The sequence below is a fragment of the Anabrus simplex genome, chromosome 7 (genome assembly GCF_040414725.1).
Source record: "Anabrus simplex isolate iqAnaSimp1 chromosome 7, ASM4041472v1, whole genome shotgun sequence".
Taxonomy (NCBI): Eukaryota; Metazoa; Arthropoda; class Insecta; order Orthoptera; family Tettigoniidae; genus Anabrus; species Anabrus simplex.
This window is the reverse complement of record NC_090271.1, coordinates 207827546-207852905: the sequence shown is the minus strand read 5'-3', so window position 1 is coordinate 207852905 and position 25360 is coordinate 207827546.

The window sequence follows — 25360 nt, the reverse complement described above, 5'->3', positions numbered from 1 at the left end:
CTTGGGCAGTCAGTATGTACCTTTTATGAACACAGGTTGGTCACAATTTTTCACAAATACTTCTGTTAATCCTCAATTCGAAGCAATATTTCAAAAGTTTTCGTAACGGGCCGGTCTGATCTCTAGAGTAACTATTATGGAATAATGAGGGGGCACTACCATACTCTCTATCTCCCATCGGTATATGTGCTCTGTAACAATTAAAATATGGTCAACGGCAGTTGTTTACGATCCCTTACACAACTAAATTATCTCGCTCTAATTTCTTCCATTATTTCCGAGGCCATTTTGATAGTCCTTGGCGGTAATAAATTGAACCTTTCCTTTCCCCACAACGTACGGCCTATAGCAGCTAAGAATTGTCTAGGAGACTGATTATATGCTCTGAAATGCGAATACATTTTTCATTGAAATCTGTATGACAGGTGGTGGTGAGGCTTTTCTTCAATTTAGTTTACGTCGCACCGACACATATAGGTCTTATGGCGACTGTGGGAGTGGGAGAAAGCGACCGTGGCCTTAAACCATATTCCGTGCTGCCAGCAGTGGGGTTCGAACCCACTATCTCCCGAATGCAAGCTGATAGCTACGTGACTCGAACCGCGCAGCCACGTGCCCGGTGATGGTTGTTTTAAAAGAAAATACAGCTTTTAACACTAATCAGAGGGAAAAATTGAAAGAGCTCTGATCCTTCGAAACATTAGTTCATCAGCAAAGAAAGGGAAGAGCCACGAAGACCGTGATAGTGAAAACTCCCTTGGCCTTTCAAAGCTAACGCCGTGCAGGTCGGAAAAGAACAAGAACGGACCAAGGAAGATCGGTTAGAAAAGAAGAAACCGAAGGGTCTGGCACACGTAAGTGGAAGCAATGGCAGACTCTGCTAGGGGATCTGTGGTCGCTAATCCACGCTCCTAAGTTGAGAGCGCCTGACGCTTGCCCCTTTTAGTGGCCTTTTATACAGGCCGGGGATACTATGGATGTTTTCTACCGCCTCAACCGACAAGGTATCTACCTTATCAGAAAAACCCAGAGGTTGTGATCAAAATATTCCTCAAAATCATATCTACTAAGTAATAATAATATTAGTAATAATGTATTAGCCGTCCCCGTGGTGTAGTGGTAGCGTGCCTGCCTCATACCCAGAGGCTCCTGGTTCGATTCCCGGCAAGGTCAGGGATTTTTACCTGGACGTGAGGGCTGGTTAGAGGTCCACTCAGCCTACGTGATTAGAATTGAGGAGCTATCTGACGGTGAGATAGCGGCCCCGGTCTAGAAAGCCAAGAACAACGGCTGAGAGGATTCGTCGTGCTGACCACACGACACCTCGTAATATGCAGCCCTTCGGGCTGAGCAGCGGTCGCTTGGTAGGCCAAGGCCCTTCAAAGGCTGTAGAGCCATGGGGTTTGGCTTGGTAATAATGTATTAGTGATTTAAGGCCACTAAGGAGCTCTTATGACTAGTTCTTCTTTGGATGTTCGCTTTCGTTCCCAATACTTCTTTACCCCTGCTTTTAGTTTTTCCTTCCTTTCCTGTGAAAGAGGTTTGCGCGATTTAACAACCTTTGGTACAAGATACCACGAGTTTACCATTTTACAAAATTTGGGGCAGTCTGAGTCATCAGTATCAGAAATCCTAGCGGAAAGCTGTCTTTTTTTTTTCTTTTCTTCATTGCGCCACGTGCTCCAGTCTTGCAATTTTTGATGAGTGAGAAGATCAGCTTCGTAGCCTGCCGTTGTCCATTCGCAGAAGGTACCCGTAAAGCTTCAACCGCCTACCTCGCATGCTAGTGTTAGCCGTTTCCAACCGTTGGTACAGTTCAGCGTTCGATTTCAGTCGGTAGGTTCCATCCCGGAGCACATTTGGCTCATGCATTTTCCGGAGTGTACGTCTTTCGACTTTTTACATGTCCAAGTCAAAGATAACCGTCTCCCCTAATCTCGAAAACCATAGATTAGGGAGAGGGTATAAACACAGATGAATGTTGGAATTGTGTTGATTGATGAAACTTTAAAAGAAAAATATTCATTTCAGGTTATTTTTTCTCTGTTCAGTTTCTAATCATCTGTGTTTTATATTAATATCCATAGAAAGTTCAATTTATTAACACAATTTCAATAGTCATTTCAGGTTACTCCTTCTAGTTTTTGTATACTGCATGCATCACAAATTATGAATCTATTACAATAAACAATACCCTCTCCCTAATCCTTGGTTTTCGAGATTAGGAAAGACGGGTATCTTTGACTTGACTTTTTATAGGTCGTTCATTGTGCCTTTCCTGTTCATCAGTAAGGGTTCCGATAATAATAACAATAATAATAATAATAAGAATAATAATACACTGACTGACAGTGACAATGCAACACCAAGGGGGAGTGGTTCGAAAGGGATTAAAGTTGGGAAAAAACAGAGACGGCACGGACGAATAATTGATGTTTATTTCAAACCGATATGCAGGTTACACAATGCGCACGGCATCGACTCAGTAGGATGTAGGACCACCGCGAGCGGCGATGCACGCAGAAACACGTCGAGGTACAGAGTCAATAAGAGTGCGGATGGTGTCCTGAGGGATGGTTCTCCATTCTCTGTCACCCATTTGCCACAGTTGGTCGTCCGTACGAGGCTGGGGCAGAGTTTGCAAACGGCGTCCAATGAGATCCCACACGTGTTCGATTGGTGAGAGATCCGGAGAGTACGCTGGCCACGGAAGCATCTGTACACCTCGTAGAGCCTATTGGGAGATGCGAGCAGTGTGTGGGCGGGCATTATCCTGCTGAAACAGAGCATTGGGCAGCCCCTGAAGGTACGGGAGTGCCACCGGCCGCAGCACATGCTGCACGTAGCGGTGGGCATTTAACGTGACTTGAATACGCACTAGAGGTGACGTGGAATCATACGCAATAGCGCCCCAAACCATGATGCCGCGTTGTCTAGCGGTAGGGCGCTCCACAGTTACTGCCGGATTTTACCTTTCTCCACGCCGACGCCACACTCGTCTGCGGTGACTATCACTGACAGAACAGAAGCGTGACTCATCGGAGAACACGACGTTCCGCCATTCCCTCATCCAAGTCGCTCTAGCCCGGCACCATGCCAGGCGTGCACGTCTATGCTGTGGAGTCAATGGTAGTCTTCTGAGCGGACGACGGGAGTGCAGGCCTCCTTCAACCAATCGACGGGAAATTGTTCTGGTCGATATTGGAACAGCCAGGGTGTCTTGCACATGCTGAAGAATGGCGGTTGACGTGGCGTGCGGGGCTGCCACCGCTTGACGGCGGATGCGCCGATCCTCGCGTGCTGACGTCACTCGGGCTGCGCCTGGACCCCTCGCACGTGCCACATGTCCCTGCGCCAACCATCTTCGCCACAGGCGCTGCACCGTGGACACATCTCTATGGGTATCGGCTGCGATTTGACGAAGCGACCAACCTGCCCTTCTCAGCCCGATCACCATACCCCTCGTAAAGTCGTCTGTCTGCTGGAAATGCCTCCGTTGACGGCGGCCTGGCATTCTTAGCTATACACGTGTCCTGTGGCACACGGCAACACGTTCTACAATGACTGTCGGCTGAGAAATCACGGTACGAAGTGGGCCATTCGCCAACGCCGTGTCCCATTTATCGTTCGCTACGTGCGCAGCACAGCGGCGCATTTCACATCATGAGCATACCTCAGTGACGTCAGTCTACCCTGCAATTGGCATAAAGTTCTGACCACTCCTTCTTGGTGTTGCATTTGCTCTGTCACTCAGTGTAATAATAATAATAATAATAATAATAATAATAATAATAGACTCGAATGACAATTCGTGTTCATTACACACTTCACCAATGAGAGCCCTAAGCGGGATTAAACGAATCACGTTGATATTGAGTGTGCTCAAGTATCTCCATTTAGTTTTATGTGCATGTTTTATCTTAACGGTTTAAGTCATGTGAATCCATGACGTAATTATCCATTATGTGGTGTACTTTGAAAATTATACCATCTTCTAACGGAGCTCTTTCACGTAAGGTTACTGCGTTATGAATGGTTATCTTATTGTAATCTGGCAAAGTTGTGTACCATATGTAAGAAGCTTGATATGCAAGGACATGCATGTACTCTTCCTTGTTTTACTTGGGAGAACTTGCAGCCAGCAAACTGCCTCTATATAGAATAATGGACCTAGTATGCATAAAGTTAGTACGCTGCATAACCCATTTCGCGTAGCGCCACGAACAAAGTTTGGGCTGAATCTCCGAGACAAGACACAGGTTCATGTCGAAGAGCAAACTCTTCATTTCGTTTTCCTTTCTTGTTCGTTTTTACAATCACGTACACAATGCAGACAATGAACTGGAATAGAGTTTGTTCATTTCCTATTTTTTTTTTTTTTGATTTATTGTCCATGCAGCAAACACTATTCCAAGAACAGAGTTTATTAACTAAGTTAAGAGGCTGAGAATATTGTCAGGAAATATCAGTTAAGTAAAGTACGTACTTGCTTTTGAGATAGAATTCTGATTAGCTATGTTATCTCGTGTGTTACAGTCCAAAATGTCCGTTTACCTGCAAATTGAAAGTGTTGTGGACTCCGGTTTGAGCCTTCCTTTTGCCCAGCTTAATGGCTTAGACAGTAGAGCTCTGTCCTCCGTCCTCAAATTGGAGAGTTCGAGCCCGGCTCAGTCTGGTTGTATTTGAAGGTGCTCAAGCAGCTCTTAGTGTCAGTAGACATACTAGCAGTTAAACTCGTGTGGGACGAAATTCTGTCATCTCGGCGTCTCTGAAATCCATAAGAATCAAAGGGAACTGTATCGAGGCCTCGGGCGCAAGTTTTGACGTACATTATGTACCGCATGATTTGTATCTAGACAGTGAAAATGAAAACCTACAATCTGTTTTCCAGTCAGAGACCGGGTCAGGGATGGAATGAATGAAGCCCCCATCTTGCGGGGAGGATGGAAATTGTGCCGGGTGCCGAGGCCTGTCGCACTCCTCTGGGGCAATGATTAAATATCTAGATAGTATGGATTTGAAATGTTGTTGGTGAATGAAATGTCGTATGGCTTTCAGTGCCGGGATATCCCAGGACGGGTCCGGCTCGCCAGGTGCAGGTCTTTCTATTTGACACCCATAGGTGACCTGCGCGTTGTGATGAGGATGAAATGATGATGAAGTCAACACATACACCCAGCCCCCGTGCCATTGGAAATAACCAATTAAGGTTAAAATCCCCGACCCGGCCGGGAATCGAACCCTGGACCCTCTGAACCGAAGGCCAGTACGCTGACCGTTCAGCCAACGAGTCGGACATGTTGTTGGTGATATTTCATTTCTAGGTGTGCTCGACTTCGGCTGCAGTAGCACAGAACTCGCTTCATGACACTCGGTCACCTCTCCTGATAATTCTTTTGACGCTCACTAATGGTGATCTTAGACTTTTTGGATAAGGGGCTCTAATCTCTCAAATGCGTTTTTGCGGAGGAGTGAATTTTTTCGCAAATATTTTTACAATATAATTCTCTCAAGTGCGTACTTGTAAAACTCACGGATGTGTATCAAACATCTCACAGAACGTGCTACCACACCAGAGCATAAAGCTACACTACTTGGCAGCCCCGCAGCATGGCGGTTTTATTACCTTACGGTGGTGGAGTTACACAATCACTCGATGATGTCATACGGAGGTCAGATACTTCTTGCTAGATACAGTGACCCTTCCTGTTTACAATTAGATATTCATTTTTTGTAGCACATCTACTAAGGTAGAGGAATTACCCTTAGCCTAACTCATTGTATTCTTAACTGGAGTTTAATTCACTGTGGCTGTAAGCCGGATTTCTGTTTTCTTTCTATTGCACCGTCATATGCCTTGTCACAGGATGTTAGCTGACGATGAAAGTAACACAATGTTGACCTAACGTCTTTGAGACGAAGTCGCTCAGGTCAGCTGGTGTCACTAGGTTGGATCGTGTTTCCAATGTACACATAAGAAAACGATTTGACGTCGGACCGATCCAGAAGAAAATGCATCTTCGCTGACAACGATGCTTTGTACACTGACTGACAGAGCAAATGCAACACCAAGAAGGAGTGGTTCGAAAGGGATGAAAGTTGGAGAAAAAACAGAGACGGCACGGACGAATAATTGATGTTTATTTCAAACCGATATGCAGGTTACACAATGCGCACGGCATCGACTCAGTAGGATGTAGGACCACCGCGAGCGGCGATGCACGCAGAAACACGTCGAGGTACAGAGTCAATAAGAGTGCGGATGGTGTCCTGAGGGATGGTTCTCCATTCTCTGTCAACCATTTGCCACAGTTGGTCGTCCGTACGAGGCTGGGGCAGAGTTTGCAAACGGCGTCCAATGAGATCCCACACGTGTTCGATTGGTGAGAGATCCGGAGAGTACGCTGGCCACAGAAGCATCTGTACACCTCGTAGAGCCTGTTGGGAGATGCGAGCAGTGTGTGGGCGGGCATTATCCTGCTGAAACAGAGCATTGGGCAGCCCCTGAAGGTACGGGAGTGCCACCGGCCGCAGCACATGCTGCACGTAGCGGTGGGCATTTAACGTGCCTTGAATACGCACTAGAGGTGACGTGGAATCATACGCAATAGCGCCCCAAACCATGATGCCGCGTTGTCTAGCGGTAGGGCGCTCCACAGTTACTGCCGGATTTTACCTTTCTCCACGCCGACGCCATACTCGTCTGCGGTGACTATCACTGACAGAACAGAAGCGTGACTCATCGGAGAACACGACGTTCCGCCATTCCCTCATCCAAGTCTCTCTAGCCCGGCACCATGCCAGGCGTGCACGTCTATGCTGTGGAGTCAATGGTAGTCTTCTGAGCGGACGCCGGGAGTGCAGGCCTCCTTCAACCAATCGACGGGAAATTGTTCTGGTCGATATTGGAACAGCCAGGGTGTCTTGCACATGCTGAAGAATGGCGGTTGACGTGGCGTGCGGGGCTGCCACCGCTTGGAGGCGGATGCGCCGATCCTCGCGTGCTGACGTCAATCGGGCTGCGCCTGGACCCCTCGCACGTGCCACATGTCCCTGCGCCAACCATCTTCGCCACAGGCGCTGCACCGTGGACACATCCCTATGGGTATCGGCTGCGATTTGACGAAGCGACCAACCTGCCCTTCTCAGCCCGATCACCATACCCCTCGTAAAGTCATCTTGTCTGCTGGAAATGCCTCCGTTGACGGCGGCCTGGCATTCTTAGCTATACACGTGTCCTGTGGCACACGACAACACGTTCTACAATGACTGTCGGCTGAGAAATCACGGTACGAAGTGGGTCATTCGCCAACGCCGTGTCCCATTTATCGTTCGCTACGTGCGCAGCACAGCGGCGCATTTCACATCATGAGCATACCTCAGTGACGTCAGTCTACCCTGCAATTGGCATAAAGTTCTGACCACTCCTTCTTGGTGTTGCATTTGCTCTGTCAGTCAGTGTATATATGTTGACAACAGAAGCCGATGCGATTGCCAAAAGGCCTATATAATTGAAGGTGCGTGATAGACGAGTGGCATTGTACATACGTGCCGAATGACATCGTTGCTGGCTTCTAACTTAGGATTGAAATGGAAAGTCCTTTGGTTTGTATTTAAAATAAAATTAGAGGTCCCGTGGCTATGATCACGGAGTCTGCTTTCACGTAAAACACATATTCCTTGCAGTCTTGCTTTGCTACACCCCCTAAGTCGTTGGAAAGAGATTCTATGGAGACCCAAGCAATGTTGTACTTAACCTGCACTATCTGTACTAGGCTCTCTCAATCATTGACACGTTTACGCAACGTAAACAGTAGTACATATTATGCATGTTTTAAAGTGATTTGATAGAATCTGAGGCCTGTACAACGAAATATGTCATTCTTTGTATAATAGTGTGTATTATTTTACAGGTATGCTATAGTGTTAAAGATGTTACAAATAGCGTGTTCGACAGAAAGAAAAACTGTAAAATATGGCTTCCGTCTTAACAAACTAATCCATAATGTCCAGTAGATTCAAAGTGGCCTATCTTTTCATTGCCATTTTTCTGAGATTTCTTCAGAAATATTTTTTTTACAAGTCGCTTTATGTCGCACCGACACAGATAGGTCTTATGGCGAAGATGGGCAGGAAAGGGCTAGGAATGGAAAGAAAGCGGCCATGATCTTAATTAAGGTACAGTCCCAGCATTTTCCTGGAGTGAAAATGGGGAAACTACGGAAAAACATATTCATGGCTGCCGACAGTGGGTTTCGAACTGGATGCTGGCCGCACTTAAGCGACTGCATCTATTGAGCTCAGTGTAATAATTTTATGAGCACAGTTAATCTCCTTTCATATATACGCACATATTCTTTGGTATTTTTCAAAATTTAAAACATTATTTACTCAGGTCCACCTCTGTGGTGTAGTGGTTAGTGTGATTAGCTGCCACTCCCGAAGGCCCAGGTTCGATTCCCGGCTCTGCAACGAAATTTTAAAAAGTGGTACGAGGGCTGGAACGGGGTCCACTCAGCCTCGGGAGGTCAACTGAGTAGAGGTGGGTTCGATTCCCACTTCAGCCATCCTGGAAGTGGTTTTCCGTGGGTTTCCCACTTCACCTCCAAGCAAATGCCGGGATGGTACCTAACTTGAGGCCACGGCCGCTTCCTTCCCTCTTCCTTGTGTACCCCCTTCCAATCATCTCATCCCCCACCAAGGCCCCTGTTCAGCATAGCAGGTGAGGCCGCCTGGGCGAGGTACTGGTCATACTTCCCAGTTGTATCCCCGGACGCAATGTCTCACGCTCCAGGACACGGCCCTTGAGGAGGTAGAGGTGGGATCCCTCGATGATTCCGAGGGAAAAGCCAACCCTGGAGGGTAAACATATTAAGAAAGATTATTTGCTCAGAAAATCCGAAAGCATTTCAGAACCTTAGTATTCTCTCTTTGAATAAACTTATAAATAACTCAGTAGTATGGTTGTAGGTTTTGTGTTCACAAAATCTCTCTGAAATCAAGATAGTGACAAATGCATATTAAAGCATATGGAACAAAGTGTTGGTTGGTCAATTCCAGTCTTTCCCATTTCATCTGGTTAACGGTGAACGATCAGTAGACGCATACAGTGATACTCTTCCCATGAAACACACAATCATTATCATTAAGCCCGTCAACTAAACGAAGGTTGTCTTGCAAAGGATTTCTCACTGCGCGGAATATCATATGTTTGCGTTCAACATAATAAGGAAATTAGAATTTTATAATACTGTAGCTACTTAACCGCACTCAAATTTTACGAACATAAAAATATACATTTAATTCATGTAGGTGACTGCCGGCCCTAACCTGTAGGGATAGCGTGCCTGCCTCTTATCCGGAGGTCCCGGGTTCGATTCCCGGCCAGGTCAGGGATTTTTACCTGCATCTGAGGGCTGGTTCGATGTCTACTCAGCCTACGTGATTACAATTGAGGAGCAATTTGACGGTGAGATGGCGGCCCCGGTCTAGAAAACCAAGAATAACGGCCGGGAGGATCCGTCATGCTGACAACACGACACCTCGTAATCTGCAGGTCTTCGGGCTGAACAGCGGTAACTTGGTAGGCCATGGCCCTTTGTGGCTGTTGCGCCTTGAGGTTTGGTTTGGTTTAGATGACTACACTACGTCATGTGGGTGACTCAGTGCATACATCAACAGATTCTTGAATGATATAGATTCTTTTCTCGGTGGCATCAGTTTTTTGAATTATGGGCATTGAACTAAACATAATTTGTTCATCTTGATATTATTTGAATAACAATATAGTATGAAATAAAATACGTACGCCACATGGGTGAAGTGGGTTTTACGTGTTCGTTTCGAAATTCTGGCTGAGGCGTCTTGTACAACCTCAATTTCGGGTCTTGTAACGCAAATAATTATTTCATGGCCTTCTGTTGACCTGTACGCGACGACCTTGAAGAGTTATTAAATTCTGAAATTAAAAGAATTTTGAGAGAAAATTCTGTACACTTTCATTAACTGAAATAATTGCTGTACTGCCTTTGTTTCTCTTTCTGCAATGTTCATCATTATGTAATGCAGGTTATATAAAACAGTTACGAACGTCGTATTCCTTGGGTCAAAGAGACAGGAGGGTCGCCAGAAGTTCACGGTGACCATGACCGTCTAGACATGTCACTACCTACGTAAACGTAGTAATGAAAGGTGTGCGTTATAAAGTCGAGATAAAGTGGCATCGATGGGGGTGGGGAGAGGGGATATAAATTAAATATAAAATCAAGAGCGTTCCAAGAAAAGTGAAGAAGGCGAAAAGAAAGAGAATCGAGATGGAAATGAAGAGAAAAGTGAGTCTAAAGCGGGGTGGAGGGAAGATAAAAAAATACAAAGAAGGTTAGAGGGGCAAGAGTGAAACAAATAAAGAAAGAAATAATTAAGTGTAGGGTGCGAGTAAATAATGAGCATATAACCCGTTTAGTGAATTGTCTAATAATGAAAAGAAGAGTATGAATTTGGAAAACCGAAACGAAATAGAGGCGGCGAAGGACAGAGAAGAGATTTCCTTACACAGGTCTTCGATAGGTAACAACTAGGTATTGCTTAATTGATAGGTACTGTTCCTGCTACAATGATCGGGATTTTCCGCTACTTCCCGTATGGTCCTAGCAATAATAATTATTATTGTTGCCATTGATGCTTTCACGGCCCGTACTTATAGACATGACATAGACTTTTGTGCTTATGCCGTGTCAAGAAAATAAGGTGACATTCTCTGTTATGTTATGTGACCCTCTCAGACTGATTCTGGTGGTTCCGTCAGCTTCCGCTTCGAACGCTAGCGCTGTAGAGCGTCCGGGGAGCTATCTGGTGACGAATGAACGTACTATTCCTACTTCTATTATAACTTCTAAATTCAAAGCTCATTGTTTGAGAAGCCTTTCTCGTGGACAGTCGAGATTTTCTTCTGGTGATTCAGAGCAAAGTTCTCTGCGAAACGTAAAGAATTTCACCTTATTTTCTCGACACGGCATAAGCCCAAATGCCTATATCATGTGTATTATTATTATTATTATTATTATTATTATTATTATTATTATTATTATTATTATTATTAAGAGAATTATTATTAAGAGAATTATAATAGTGGGGGTGATGTTTGCCACACTTACGTCAGTCGGCTTTGTTGGTACCGATGCTCTATTAACACTGCAAATAATAATAATAATAATAATAATAATAATAATAATAATAATAATAATAATAATAAACAAAAACAAACCCCATGGCACTAGAGCCCTTGAAGGGCCTTGGCCTACCAAGCAACCGCTGCTCAGCCCGAAGGCCTGCATATTACGAGGTGTCGTGTGGTCAGCACGACGAATCCTCTCGGCCGTTATTCTTGGCTTTCTAGACCGGGGCCGCTATCTCACCGTCAGATAGCTCCTCAATTCTAATCACGTAGGCTGACTGGACCTCGAACCAGCCCTCACATCAGGTAAAAATCCCTGACCTGGCCGGGAATCGAACCCGGCGGCTCCGGGTGAGATGCAGGCACGCTACCCCTACACCACGGGGCCGGCAATAATAATAATAATAAGAAGAAGAAGAAGAAGAAGAAATAATGTGTAAATATGTAAATTTCGTATGACGGAAATGCAAGTCTTTAAGGATAACCTTCTATTGCGCGCCTCTGCTGGGCTGGGTAGCTCAGTCAGTAGAGCGCTGGCATTCTGAACCCAACTTGGCAGGTTTGATTCTGGCTCGGTCCGGTGGTATTTGAAGGTGCTCAAATACATCAGCCTCGTGTCAGTAGATTTGCTGGTATGTAAAAGAACTCCGGCGAGGTAAAATTCTGGCACCTCGGCATCTCTGAAAACCGTAAAATAGAGAGAAATGTTATCTCCGTATGGGCAGAAGGACCGACAGGTGTAAGGTAAAGGCTTTCCTTATCCATTATCTCGGCACCAAGTGGAACTAAGCCTTTGTCCCCAGGAATTAACTTTGATGTAGGCTGAGTAAATACAGGGCTATATGCCTCTCCAGAAGTGGAAGTGTCGTTCCTACATTTTTCAGTTTCCTAACGGGGAATCGAACTTATGTCCTCCTGGGTGAACTGAATAATCGTCTTGCACGGTGGCAGAGTATTTTCAATCGTCTTAATACACAACTTCAGTTGCACACTGCAAGCCACACAGAAACATCCAATAGTGAAAATATCTCTCACATAGATTTGGCGTCAGGAAGAGCATCCGGCCGTAAACTGTGGTTAATTCATATTATTTTTGAGCCCAGATAATTGGAAATAATAATATGAGGATGAATAAGATTAGGCTATCTGGTATTTCATTCAAATCGAACAAATATTTTTCTTTTTCGTTACGTTGCTATTACTGGCACTTGTAAATAACGTGTGTACGGGAAAGTACAATCAAACACATTTGCTAACATAGAGGCAGATGTAAAAATAGAATGACCGTTACCTCAGGCTATTCTCGCTTTGCAGTACCTCCAATTCAGCTGTGTTTGGAAACCGTAGGCGGGGGACTCGTAATGGCTGCAATGTAGACTGAGTTTGTGTTTTGTTCCCAGAGATACAGGCTGCCTGCCACTCGTCCAAGTTTCACAGGGAGTTCCTTGGGGTCAGTTTGTGTTACAGGGTAGCTGAGGGCGATATCTCTAGGGTACTAATTTTTCCCCCTTTAGTAAATGCGTGCGAGTTAGACATGTTGTTGTGTTCGAGAACACGCTTTCAAGCCTCTCCACTCACAAAGTCTGTATTATTGAACAGTTTAAACTCGGCTTACGGCAGTGTAAGCACCATTACAGCAAGCGGGCTTCTTTATACGGCCCGCTTTGTTATGCTATGGGTGGGGAGTGGGGGGGGGGGAAATAGTTGAAGAACCGTTGCTATATTAGCTGCTTCTATATGAAGACTATACTATGATGAAAAAGTGGTAGACTATAGATCTGTGTTTCCAATGCCCTGCTTCTCAATTCTACAATTGGATGGCAGTAAATCGTCTCTCCCACTACTCTTTCTTTGTTAGCCTTTCAATTTCTTCATATGGGCCTGAACCTATGTTTTTTTCTGATCGGTCGTGTGTAAGTTAAGGTTTCTCCTCCATCTCCTATCGTGTATAATTGGGGCCGATGACCTTCGATGTTAGGCCCCTTAAAACAACAAGCATCATCATCATCATCATCATCCTGTATAATTCGCTCCACTACGTTTAACTGGTAGAGATGGCCAATTAATTAGCGTCTGTCTCCCTTTCCTTGTTGTCGGTAGTAGATGTCTCTTTCTTGTTCGTTAGCCTTACTGTCGACGAGATCTTTTCCATCCTCCTCCAGCACCACATTTCAAATTACTCGAGACGTCTCACATCGTAGTCTGCGTTCCCGAGATATACAAGACCACACTCCAACGCAGCACTTCATGAATATTTTTGGTCTCTACATTTAGATTCCTTGACTTAGGCAGCACTGCGTAATTCTGCTCTTCATGTCGACTGAACTTCCGCCAGCTGAACTGATTTCGCTTCCTAAGTAGTTAAAGCAATGTACCTCTTTCTGTGGTATGTCATTAATTATAACGTTGACTGCACTATGTTGATAGTTTCATGCCTTAACTTCGGTCTTGTTTGTATTAAAATTGTACTTTTCTCTCAAAATCTTGTTCATTCGTGCTAACGCTTTTTGAAGATTTTCTTTATTCTCTTCAATGCCAGCTATGCCATCAGCAATCCTTAACATTTATACTACTACTCTATCGATGTCCTCCGTACAATTCCTAGACACCTTTCTCAATTAGCGATTGAAGAATATTAGTGAAAAATGGTATCCCTCTCTTACTCCTTTTCGTCTAACATATATAGACCTCGAGAAAGTGTGGTTCGAATTAAAGGGCTTCGATCTTTGAAAATAATCGCCCTGTTTTCCAGTGAAACGACTTGTTCAGAATCACAATCACTTTCTTGCCAGGGTCTTTAAAATAACACCCTTATTACCATCATCGTCATCATCATCATCATCATCATCATATCATCATCATGGATTTTAAGCACCTTAGATAATAAATAAATTCGTCGGATTTCACCTAGATAAATACAATTATATTTTTTTAAGTACGGTATACTTCAAATTTTAGCACGAGAATTCTTTTTATCAGGGATTAAGTTGAAAATGTGTTGAGTTTAATTTTTACCTGTCTGTTTAGCTGTCTGTCTGTCCATCTGTTTGATTACTATGATATCACGGAAAAGAGAGGAAAATTATTTCTTTAAGTTCAAGGATAGCTGGGTTCTGCATTATGCCGGGCTGGTCGCAAAACTATATGCTATCTGATATAGTGGCTTAACAATATTAAGGGAGCCAAACAATGGAAGGTCATATTTCTGCGTTAATATTAGGCCTATCTGTATCGAAAAACTGTATTCTATAAAAGTTGTGCAAAGTATGCTTTCCATTCTTTTATGGTTCATGCGGTGTTACAGCACAGGTAACAATAATAACGGATATAATCACGATTATATCATTTTTTATTAAGTTCACAGTTAACTGCCGATGGTTGTCAGCAATAGCATTACATTGTCTAACTATTGTTTGTTGAGATGTTCTCTGTCTCTTCTGCTACAACTCGCTTCCACTAGATGACATTACGGCTGAAGAGACGGCAAGGATATAGTTTCTGGAATTGTATAAAAACTAACCCATCAATGTCTGATGAGAATTCTTTTAATAACTTTCGAATTATTAAGGCGAATATCTGTTGAAACGCACATGTATTCAAGCTGACTGCTGGAGAATTTGCCAACTGTTCGCAAAGTTAGACTAAAGAAAAAACCCGGCATCTCACTGACTCAGATCATGTGTCACAATCTGTGGTCTCTTGTCTTAGAGCCCAGAGTCAAGGACGGCGCACCAGATGTGTGCTCCAGCTGAGCGAGACGCCGCCCCCACGGTCTACCACACGCAACGGGCGCCATGTGTGCGTACAAACTGGAGGAGCCAATAGACACGAGCCATGAACATAGTTTGAAAACTGACCTGGGGGATTCCATTACCCGACAATATGTGCAATTCGAAGAACAGCATGTGACTTGAATTTCGCATCTGATTACAAGCTGTTACATATTTGTATTTTTTACTGGAGGTTTAACGTCGCTCTTAGTCAAATGGGCTAGTTCGTCAGTGATGGACTAGGAAAGAGCTAGGACTGGCCTTTACTAATGTACAGCCGCAGAATTTTTCGATAGGGTTCGAACCTACTACCTCCCAAATGCAAGCTCGTAGATACACGATCCGTACTCCCCAGCCAACTCGCTTGATGCTCTTCTCTAGTCTCTGAAATATGATCCACATATATCTCTCTTAGAATAGTGAATGATCTCATAGTTCTTTGCACTTCACCTAGTCTGCTTATCTGTATGTACTCGGACACGTCCTGTAAATTTCTTATTATTTCTGATTTGATCGGTTAATTATACTTAAAGACAATACACAATACACAAAAGAAAACGAGGCGCAACAGTCCATTCAAGACTATGACCTGCCAAGACGACTAGGGCCTACTACCCAACCAGATGACGCGCATGCATCGGAGAGTCACGTAGTCAGCGTAAGTCATCAACAACCACATTGTTTGACTTTCGCGACTGGATCCGCTGCCTCTCATACAATTCAGGCCCTCAGTCCAGAATTAAAATCTTTAAACTGGCCTGGAATCTAACCCTGAGCCTTACAGCAAAAGGCAGGCACGCTGCCTATATACCACGAGGCTAGTATTTTTTTCTTAAACCTATACCATAGATTTTCGAACGACCTTCTTGAACTTACATGCATTTTTGAACACAATTCGGTTGCAAAGTGATGTGCATATTAAAAATCCTGGAATTCTCTTAAATTCAGGTAGACATAGAAACCTCCATGGTTCAAGCGGCAGCGCATCGGCCTCTCACCTCTGGTTTCCGTGGTTCAAATTCCGGCCACTCCATGTGAGATTTGTGCTGGACAGAGCGGAGGCGGGACAGGTTTTTCTCCGGGTAGTCTGGTTTTCCCTGTCATCTTTCATTCCAGCAATACTCTCCATTATCATTTCATTTCATCTGTCAGTCATTCATCATTGTCCCAGAGGAGTGCCACAGGCTTCGGCAGCCGTCAAAATTCCTATCATCGCCGCAAGATGGGGCTTCATTCATTACATCCCTGACCCGGTCAGTGACTTGAAAACAGGTTGTAGGTTTTCATTTTTTCAGGTAGACATACCAGCACCTGTAACCAAAGTTACTTCTCTGTTCGGTTGTTAAGGAAACCTCACGTTTTTCATGAAACCAAGGAAGAGCTTCCTTAGAACATCAAAGGATGAGCCACCGCCGAAAAAGCTAGGTTGAAAATGTGGAAGACTACGACCTACCTTCCCACTGGTTGGAGAAGAATTTCGGAAACTTTGCCTCTTAGCCATGACGAGGAATGACTGACTTGGAAGTCCCTGAGTAGATTGAGATATGGAGTGGACATATTAAAGGTTAATTTAGCCTATGGGGCTACTCTGGTAAGAATGATATTCAGTGTGAATGAGGAGAAGTCCAGACCGTAAAACATTTGCTGCAATGGCAACTGTGTCCAGCCTCCTCTACTCATTACTCCACGGTAAATGCACTGAAAACTATCAGGTTCTCATCACAGAGAATATAATATTTGAACTCTGCCTTATATTTATACACTTCTGAGACAAGAATGAATATAATAAATGGTACTCGTGTGTCTCTGTTTTAGAATTTCTTATTGTCTTCCAATACCGACAGTATCAGATACCTCACACTTAGGGAATCCTTCGTTTTCCCCAATTTTCATGACCCTTAAGTTTCTAACAATAAAGTCATTCTTCGATAGATATAAAAAATAGCTCTTTTTGAGTTCTGATTAATCGTACATAAATTAGCACACAGGCCCTTTATTTTGTCAGTTGTAAAAAGAATCATGATGAACAGCGGAATAATCATTTAAAAAGCAGTGCCGTTTAACATTTCTGTCCGCGTGATACAAACAAAATATTACATGATATTTTTTTTTTTGCTAGGGGCTTTACGTCGCACCGACACAGATAGGTCTTAGGGCGACGATGGGATAGGAAAGGCCTAGGAGTTGGAAGGAAGCGGCCGTGGCCTTAATTAAGGTACAGGCCCAGCATTTGCCTGGTGTGAAAATGGGAAACCACGGAAGACCATCTTCAGGGCTGCTGATAGTGGGATTCGAACCTACTATCTCCCGGATGCAAGCTCACAGCCGCGCGCCTCTACGCGCACGGCCAACTCGCCCGGTACATGATATTTACATTACCAAGAGCATGTAAAATGCTTACAGATACGAACATTAGAAGTGATATTGTCTAAAAGCAGCAGGTTAAGGGATTGAGGTATGATGGAATTTCACTTTACAAAGGTGAAAATAAGAGTATCCTCCTATTCAATACATTATATGTTCCTTCATTAGACGGAGTAAACAAATTCAAACATGTTTCGGCTCGTTTGAGCCATCTTCAGTAAAAAATTAGGGTGGTTGAAATAATCACATAATATAAGTTGAAAAAATGCTAAAAAACATAATGAAGGAGCAAATGAAAAAACAAACAAAAGAGAGCCTAGACGGAAACAAAATTAGCACAAATATACAATATTTACATCAATATGTGGAGCAATAAACAACTCACTGCGACAAAATTCAGTGAAACAGGTGTTAATTTAAACTAATAATTGAAGCTAAAAACTGTGTTAACCTAAGAAACAAAGGAATGAAAAAACAAATGATGGAGATGGAAGTGAACAATAGTAGCACATGGTGAGGTTGTGGATCTCATAGTTTATAAAATATTGGTTTAGTAACAATAACAAAACAGGTTGAAATTACTGTCGAAAATCATCCTTGTAGAAACCCATTACATCAAATTGGTCAGGAGGAGAGTGGGAGCAAACATTTTTGAGAAACCAAGCCTGATATAACGTGCAGGCGAAAAGCCTGTGACAAGGAAAAACACCAATGAAATTTAAAGCTTTAGAAACAGCAGCATTCTCAAAATCTTCTCAATCTAGCGGTCCCTTTCTTCAGCCAACATTATGAAACAATAATGGTGTCTTGCCTTATTATAAAGGGTCGGAAGGGCCGCGATATAAAATTGAGAAGCTGTGTTAGGTAGAAGACAGATGCATAGTAAACTGTAAGTAATCTAGTGGAAACCATCAATGAAGTTCTAATCTGTAATGAAAAAAAAAATGAGGTTGTGTGAGAAACGTGGGGTGATAAGTAAAACGTGTGGAATGGGTGTGAAGAAAGCTTAAACTTACGGTGTTTAGCAGGTGGTTGTAATGTATGATGGAATGTCACGTCGTGAATTTACTCTTACATAATACCTCTGAGGAGCCATAGAATTACTGCTATGGCAAGTTAAAATCTAAGTTAAACGTCTACAATGCAGTCTTAGCAGTGTTACCCTTGTTGACTATCTGTTCTTGTTCACAACCTCTCACATGCTCTCTTTTTTCCATTAGCATTCCCATTTGTGTGCCAATTGGAGCAGGAGAGCCTTCCACCGCTTCATCTATATGCTTAATGCGACTGGGATTATGAATTTTAATTACAATAAAATTAAACGCACACAAATGGGATTTTATTATGAGATTTTAATTACCTCAAATTAAATATAACTTATCGTAGCGCACCATCAGAACAGGCCCTACCTTAAGCAGACTTAGCTGGCACTACAAGGGTTTCAAAATCGCTTATGAAGTACAAAGATAATAATGGAATAATCTAATTTATTTTTAGCTCTGTTTAACGGACCGTGGCTAGCGAATTAGTTTCGTGATGCTGTTTATTTAGTCCAGATTACTGTACTGTGTACTCAGCATTTTATTCGTATTTTTCTTAGATATGTTTTTTCTGTCAGGTTAAATTATAAGAAGGGATGAACGATGAGATCAACGACTTTAGTGAAGTACTCAGGAAGACATTCAACAGTTTAACAGTATGGATATCACACAATGAAAATTACCCCTATAGCTGAACAAATATTTTCCTTTGTTAAAATTATGCTATGTAAGTTGCTTATTCTATCCTTAACTTATTTATTTCCACTCCGTTCTTAACATTTACACCGACTAAACATACATTTTGTAATTCAACTACTTAGTCCCTGTATCATTTAACGCGTCCGTATACTCCCACGATTGTCATACAGTAGATATTTGCGAATAAATATAACGCCTTCAATACTACAATATGTTAAATCATTAACACAAGCTTGGCTTTTTGATTTCTGTTATTTTTGTAACTATACAAATTAATACAATAAATCTACTAAAATATGGGCAATATATTCATTTGCTGTAATGAAGAACACTTGCAATATATTCATTTGCTGTAATGAAGAACACTTGATAATATGAATAGAAGTTAAAACATATTGTCAAACATATGATGCATAAGTTTGCCTCTTGAATATTGTTTCGAAACTAGAGACGTATTCTACGTCAAAATAACGTACATAACTACAGGACGTAGGGCCTACAAAAAAAAATCCATACACGTGATAAGAGATACATTAAAGGAGTATAGGAACTAAAATTCTTGTCTCGCAATTTTCATCCAGCGTCAACTGGGGAACAACATTTCGGGGGCACATATTTGTACTTGTAGAAAAATGTCCGAAATTGGCGCTAGTAAATGCATGTGTTTTTCAAGAACGTCCTGAGAAAATTTAAGAAATATCTAGAAAGTTCACCAACAGATACTTCAGTCATTCATGCGATTTCATTTGTAAATATACATCCGGACATGGCCTTCGGACTTCGATGTTCCGCGTTCATTTTCCGGCTGGGTTGAGGGGTTTTAACGGTAAACGGTTAATTCCTTTGGATTGTGGACTGCGTGTTTGTGCTGCTTTCACCATCGCTGCAATTCACACACCAAACACAACACTAACTTCTAACATACCATTTAGTTCTTCACACACGGCAAACGGAACCCACCATCATCGGCGGGTCTGCCTTACAAGGACTGGATCTTACTATAATAGAAATGCGAAAATATTATTCGGTGAATTTACACGGAAGGGATTCTAAATATTTCTTACGTTCAGGGACAAGCAATAATGACACGTTTATGAATGTTCAGTCAAAAATGTTTTCACTTCAGCAATCCCAAAGCGATGAAGTAAACCAACGTATAATAAAATGTATGTTGCCAAACGCACATAATTATTTCCTTTCCTTACTACCAGTGCTAACTCGGCATTTCCTCTTCTTATAAATTTTTGGATGGGCTCTGTGGTATCTTCAACTAATGTGAATGAGCATCCTAAACCTTGCTGCTGAAATGTCCAATATAACCATTTGACCAACATGTGGAATTAAGTTATTTTTCAACTCACAAATTCAACTGAGTAATCTCACAGAGATACGTTCATTGAACATTTCCCTCATTAGGTACTTCATAAATGTGAAACATTTGAGCCGAACCGAGTAGCTCAGCTGTCGAGGCGCTGGCCTCCTGACCCCAACTTGGCAGGTTAGACCCTGGCTCAGACCAATGGTAGTTGAAGGTGCTCAAATACGTCAGCCTCATTTTGGTTGGTTTACCGGCAAGGTACGTAAAAGAATTCCTTCGAGAAAAAACACCCGGCACTTCGGCGTCTCCGAAAACCATCAAAAAGTAGATAGTGATACGTAAAAAGTATTATTATTATTATTATTATTATTATTATTATTATTATTATTATTATTATTATTATTATTATTATTATTATTATTATTATTATTATTATTATTATTATTATTATTATTATTATTTTAGGGCTTTATCTGGACTTCTGTGCTAGTATGGGTTTAACAGTTACGAATATATTCTTCAAGAATAAGGCTATTCACTGCAACACATGGCAATATAGATGTGCCAGATCCATAATAGACTGTATCTTAACAGACTTCGAATTCAGGAAATGTTAGGAATGTACGTGTTTTCCGGGAATTTTTCGATGATACAGATCACTATATGATATGTAGTGAACTAAGTATCTCTAGGCCTAGGATAGAGAAAGTGAAATCTGTCTGCGAACGAATAAGGGTAGAAAATCTCCAGGACGAGGAAGTTAGATAAAAGTACATGGATATAATTAGTAGGAACAGTGGACATTAAGCAGGTTCAGGATATAGAAAGATAATGGATGATATCCAGGGATGCTGTAGTAGAAACAGCAAGGGAATGCTTAGGAACAACTGTGTGTAAAGATGGGAGAAAGCGAACATCTTGGTGCAATGATGAAGTGAGAGAAGCTTGTAAACGTAAAAAGAAGCCTTATCAGAAATGGATCAAAACAAGGGCTGATGCAGACAGGGAATTGAACGTAGATTAAAGAAGCAGAGCGAAACAAATAGTTGTTGAATACAAATATAAGTCGTGGGAAGATTTTGGTAATAACCTGGAAAGGCTAGGTCTAGCAGCAGGGAAGCCTTTCTGGAGAGTAATAAAGAATCTTAGGAAGGGAGGGAAAAAGGAAGTGAGCAGTGTTTTGGGTAATTCAGGTGAACTCATACTAGCTCCGAGGGAACAAGTGGACAGGTAGAGGGAGTATTTTGAAAATCTTCTCAATGTAAAAGGGAATCTTCCTGGTGGTGTCGCGAACAACTGAGCTCATGGGGAAAAGGAAAATGATGTTGGTGAAGTTACGCCTGAGAAAGTGCGAAAGGTGGTAAATAAGGTACCTGCAGATTAGACAAAAGCATTAATTGCATCTATCTATAACCAAGGGAACAGAAAGGATTGCAACAACTATCGAGGTATCTCATTGATTAGTATACCAGGCAAAGAATTCACTGGCATCTTGGAAGAGAGGATGCGATCAGTGGGGTGAGGAAGTTGGATGAAAACCAGTGTGGTTTCACACCACAGAAGGGCTGTCAGGATCAGATTTTCAGTATGCGCCTGGTAACTGAAAAATGTACGAGAGGAATAGACAGTTATGTTCATGTTTCGTATATCTAGAGAAAGCATATGACAGGGTACCAAGGGAAAATATGTTCACCATACTGGGGGACTGTGAGATTAAGGGTACATTATTAAAATCAATCAAAGTCATTTATGTTGACAATTGGGCTTCAGTGAGAATTGATGGCAGAATGAGTTCTTGGTTCAGGGTACTTACAGGGGTTACACAAGGCCGTAATCATTCACGGTTGTTGGTCGTAGTTCATCTGCTGAAAGGTATAAAGTGACAGGGAGAGATTCAGTTAGGTGGAAATGTAGTAAGCAGTCTGGCCTATGCTGACGCCTTGGTCTTAATGGCAGATTGTTCCGAAAGCCTGCAGTCTAATATCTCGGAACTTGTAAATAGGTGCAATGAATATGGTATGAAAATTAGCCTTTCGAAGACTAAACTGATGTCAGTAGGTAAGAAATCCAAGAGAATTGAATGTCAGATTGGTGAAACAAAGCTGGAACAGGTAGATAATTTCAATTTAGGATGTCTGTTCTCCCAGGATGGTAATATGGTAAGTGAGATTGAATCAACGTGCAATGAAGCTAATGAAGTGAGCTGGCAGTTGCGATCAACAGTATTCTGTGAGAAGGAAGTCAGCTCCCGGACGAAACTAGGCCTACATTTAGATCAGTCTTTTTTTTTTTTCAGATCAAATTTGCTTTACGCGAGAGAAAGCTGGGTGGACTCAGGATATCTTATTCATAAGTTAGATGTAACAGACATGAAAGGTAGCAAGAACGATTACTGGTAAAAACAGGTGGGAACAATGGCAGGGATGAGGATGAGGATATAAAGGCTGAGTTAGGAATGAACTCGATCTATGAAGCTGTGACCATAAACTAGATTCGGTGGTGGGGTCATGTGAGGCGAATGGAGGAGGATAGGTTACCTAGGAGAATAATGGACTCTGTTATGGAGGGTAAGAGAAGTGGAGGGAGACCAAGACGACGATGGTTATACTCAGTTTCTAACGATTTAAAGATAAGTGATATAGAACTCGGTCTCTAAAGCCAAGAATAACGGCCGAGAGGGTTCGTCGTGCTGACCACACGACACCTCGTGATCTGCAGGGCTTCGGGCTGAGCAGCGGTCGCTTGATAGGCCAAGGCCCTTCACGGGCTTTAGTACCATAGGGTTTGATTTGGTTTCGTATAGAACTAAATGAGGCTACAGCACTAGTTGCAAATATAGCATTGTGGTGACGTTTAGTAATTTCACAGAGGCTTGCAGACTGAACGCTGAAAGGCATAACGGTCTATAATGATTATGTATGTTCACCTGTGGAGTGCGATAGAACATATTTAGCTGATGTTTTTTCTTCTCCCAAAATCTCTTCATCTTGGTACAGAAAAGTTTCCTCCGTACTTTAGCCCATGATTTATTGGTCCTTGTATCCATTTTCTCAGCAAAATGATGATTGTTGACTGCTTTTTTTGAATTGGTGTAGATCTTGAATAATTTCCTGTGGGTTGTCAATTTCCTGAAGTTCTTTTTCTGTTTCACTAAGCCAGTTGTTTTTGAATTTCATTGAGAGAGTAAGGTTGAGAATCCTTTTGTCCTGTCATTCTGATAATGTGGCTATAGGACTGTAATCGTCTTTCCCTGGTGGTGTCGGTGATCTTTTCAGAATGCTGATAAAGTTCGTGAGACTTTGGTTTCATCCATATTCCCGCTGAGTAAACTGGATTTCCTCAGTATTTTCCTCTCCTATTTTTCTATGTTTTAAATAATAAATCTACCTCCAATTATCAAGGTTTATAGTGCTTCAGGTTTGATAACTGAGGTGTAATATTTTAATTTAACGTTCCTGGATATTGATTTTTTGTTATCTGTTCCAAGTGAATCTATAGACATTCTGTAATTTTGAAATCCTCGCCATATTTGCTTCACGATTCAAGCCTGGTGGCTGAATTACTTCTCCTAAGTACTTGAACTTATTAAATTGATTAATTTTTTCCGAATTTAGTCTTTAGAGGTTTCTATCTACACAACGAGTGGATACTTCAATGTAATGAGTTTTTCATACGATATTTTGAGCCCAGTCTTAGCTGCAAATTCATGAAGTTTTTCAAGGCCCTGAACTATTTCATGTCTGTTGTTAGAAAAAATAACTACATCATCTTCGAAGGCCAAACACTGCAGATGAATTTTATTTTCGAGTAATCGACCATTAGTTATTCCCTTTCTGTCATTTTTCCATGTTCTGAAAACTTTTTCAAGCACAAGATTACACAATAACGACGATAAGCCATCTCCTTGTCGAAGTCCTGTGGTAATATCAAAATGATCAGAAGGTTCACCTTGAAGATTATCTTTTGAAGTTGTGCCAGTCAACGTCTTACTAATGAAGCGTCTCGTTTCATTGTCAACTTTGAATTCTCTATTATTATTATTATTATTATTATTATTATTATTATTATTATTATTATTATTATTATTATTATTATTATCTCCGACTCGTTGGCTGAATGGTCAGCGTACTGGCCTTCGGGTCCCGGGTTCGATTCCCGGCCGGGTCGGGGATTTTAACCTTAATTGGTTAATTCCAATGGCCCGGGGGCTGGGTGTTTGTGTTGTCCCCAACATCCCTGCAACTCACACACCACACATAACACTATCCTCCACCACAATAACACGCAGTTACCTACAAATGGCAGATGCCGCCCACCCTCATCGGAGGGTCTGCCTTACAAGGGCTGCACTCGGCTAGAAATAGCCACACGAAATTATTATTATTATTATTATTATTATTATTATTATTATTATTATTATTACTTCTTTCTTCGTTGTGCCCGTTTGCAGATCGCGTTGGAAGTTGTTAGCTTGATGATGGTTTTCCTTTCTTCTTCTCCTTCCAAAAATCTCTTCATGAACTCGCTACGTTGTTTCTTGCGTTCTTCCGCCCATTGTTTCGCTGTGGTTCTTTTAACCTTTTCCACGAACTTGTGCTTTGAAACCAAAGTTCGAAAAGCCTTGCGATCCCTGATGGTATCTTCTGTGATGTTCATTTCTTTTAAGTCCTGCTTTATTTCCTTTAACCAGCTGATTTTGACCTTCTTTGAATGAATTATACCAAGCAGTTTTTTTGCATATCTGTCGTCCATTCTACATATTATTATTATTATTATTATTATTATTATTATTATTATTATTATTATTATTATTATTATTATTATTAAAACATGTTATGAAAAGGAAAACTTTGAGTTCTTCCATGTGCTACGTTCTAGCATACCGTTTTCAAAATATTTTTATACTGTGTAAGAGACTTCAAAAGCAGGGACTGGGAGAATGTCAGTAAGATGGAATCCTCGATATTGTAAATGCTAAGCTGCGGTTGTTATCGAT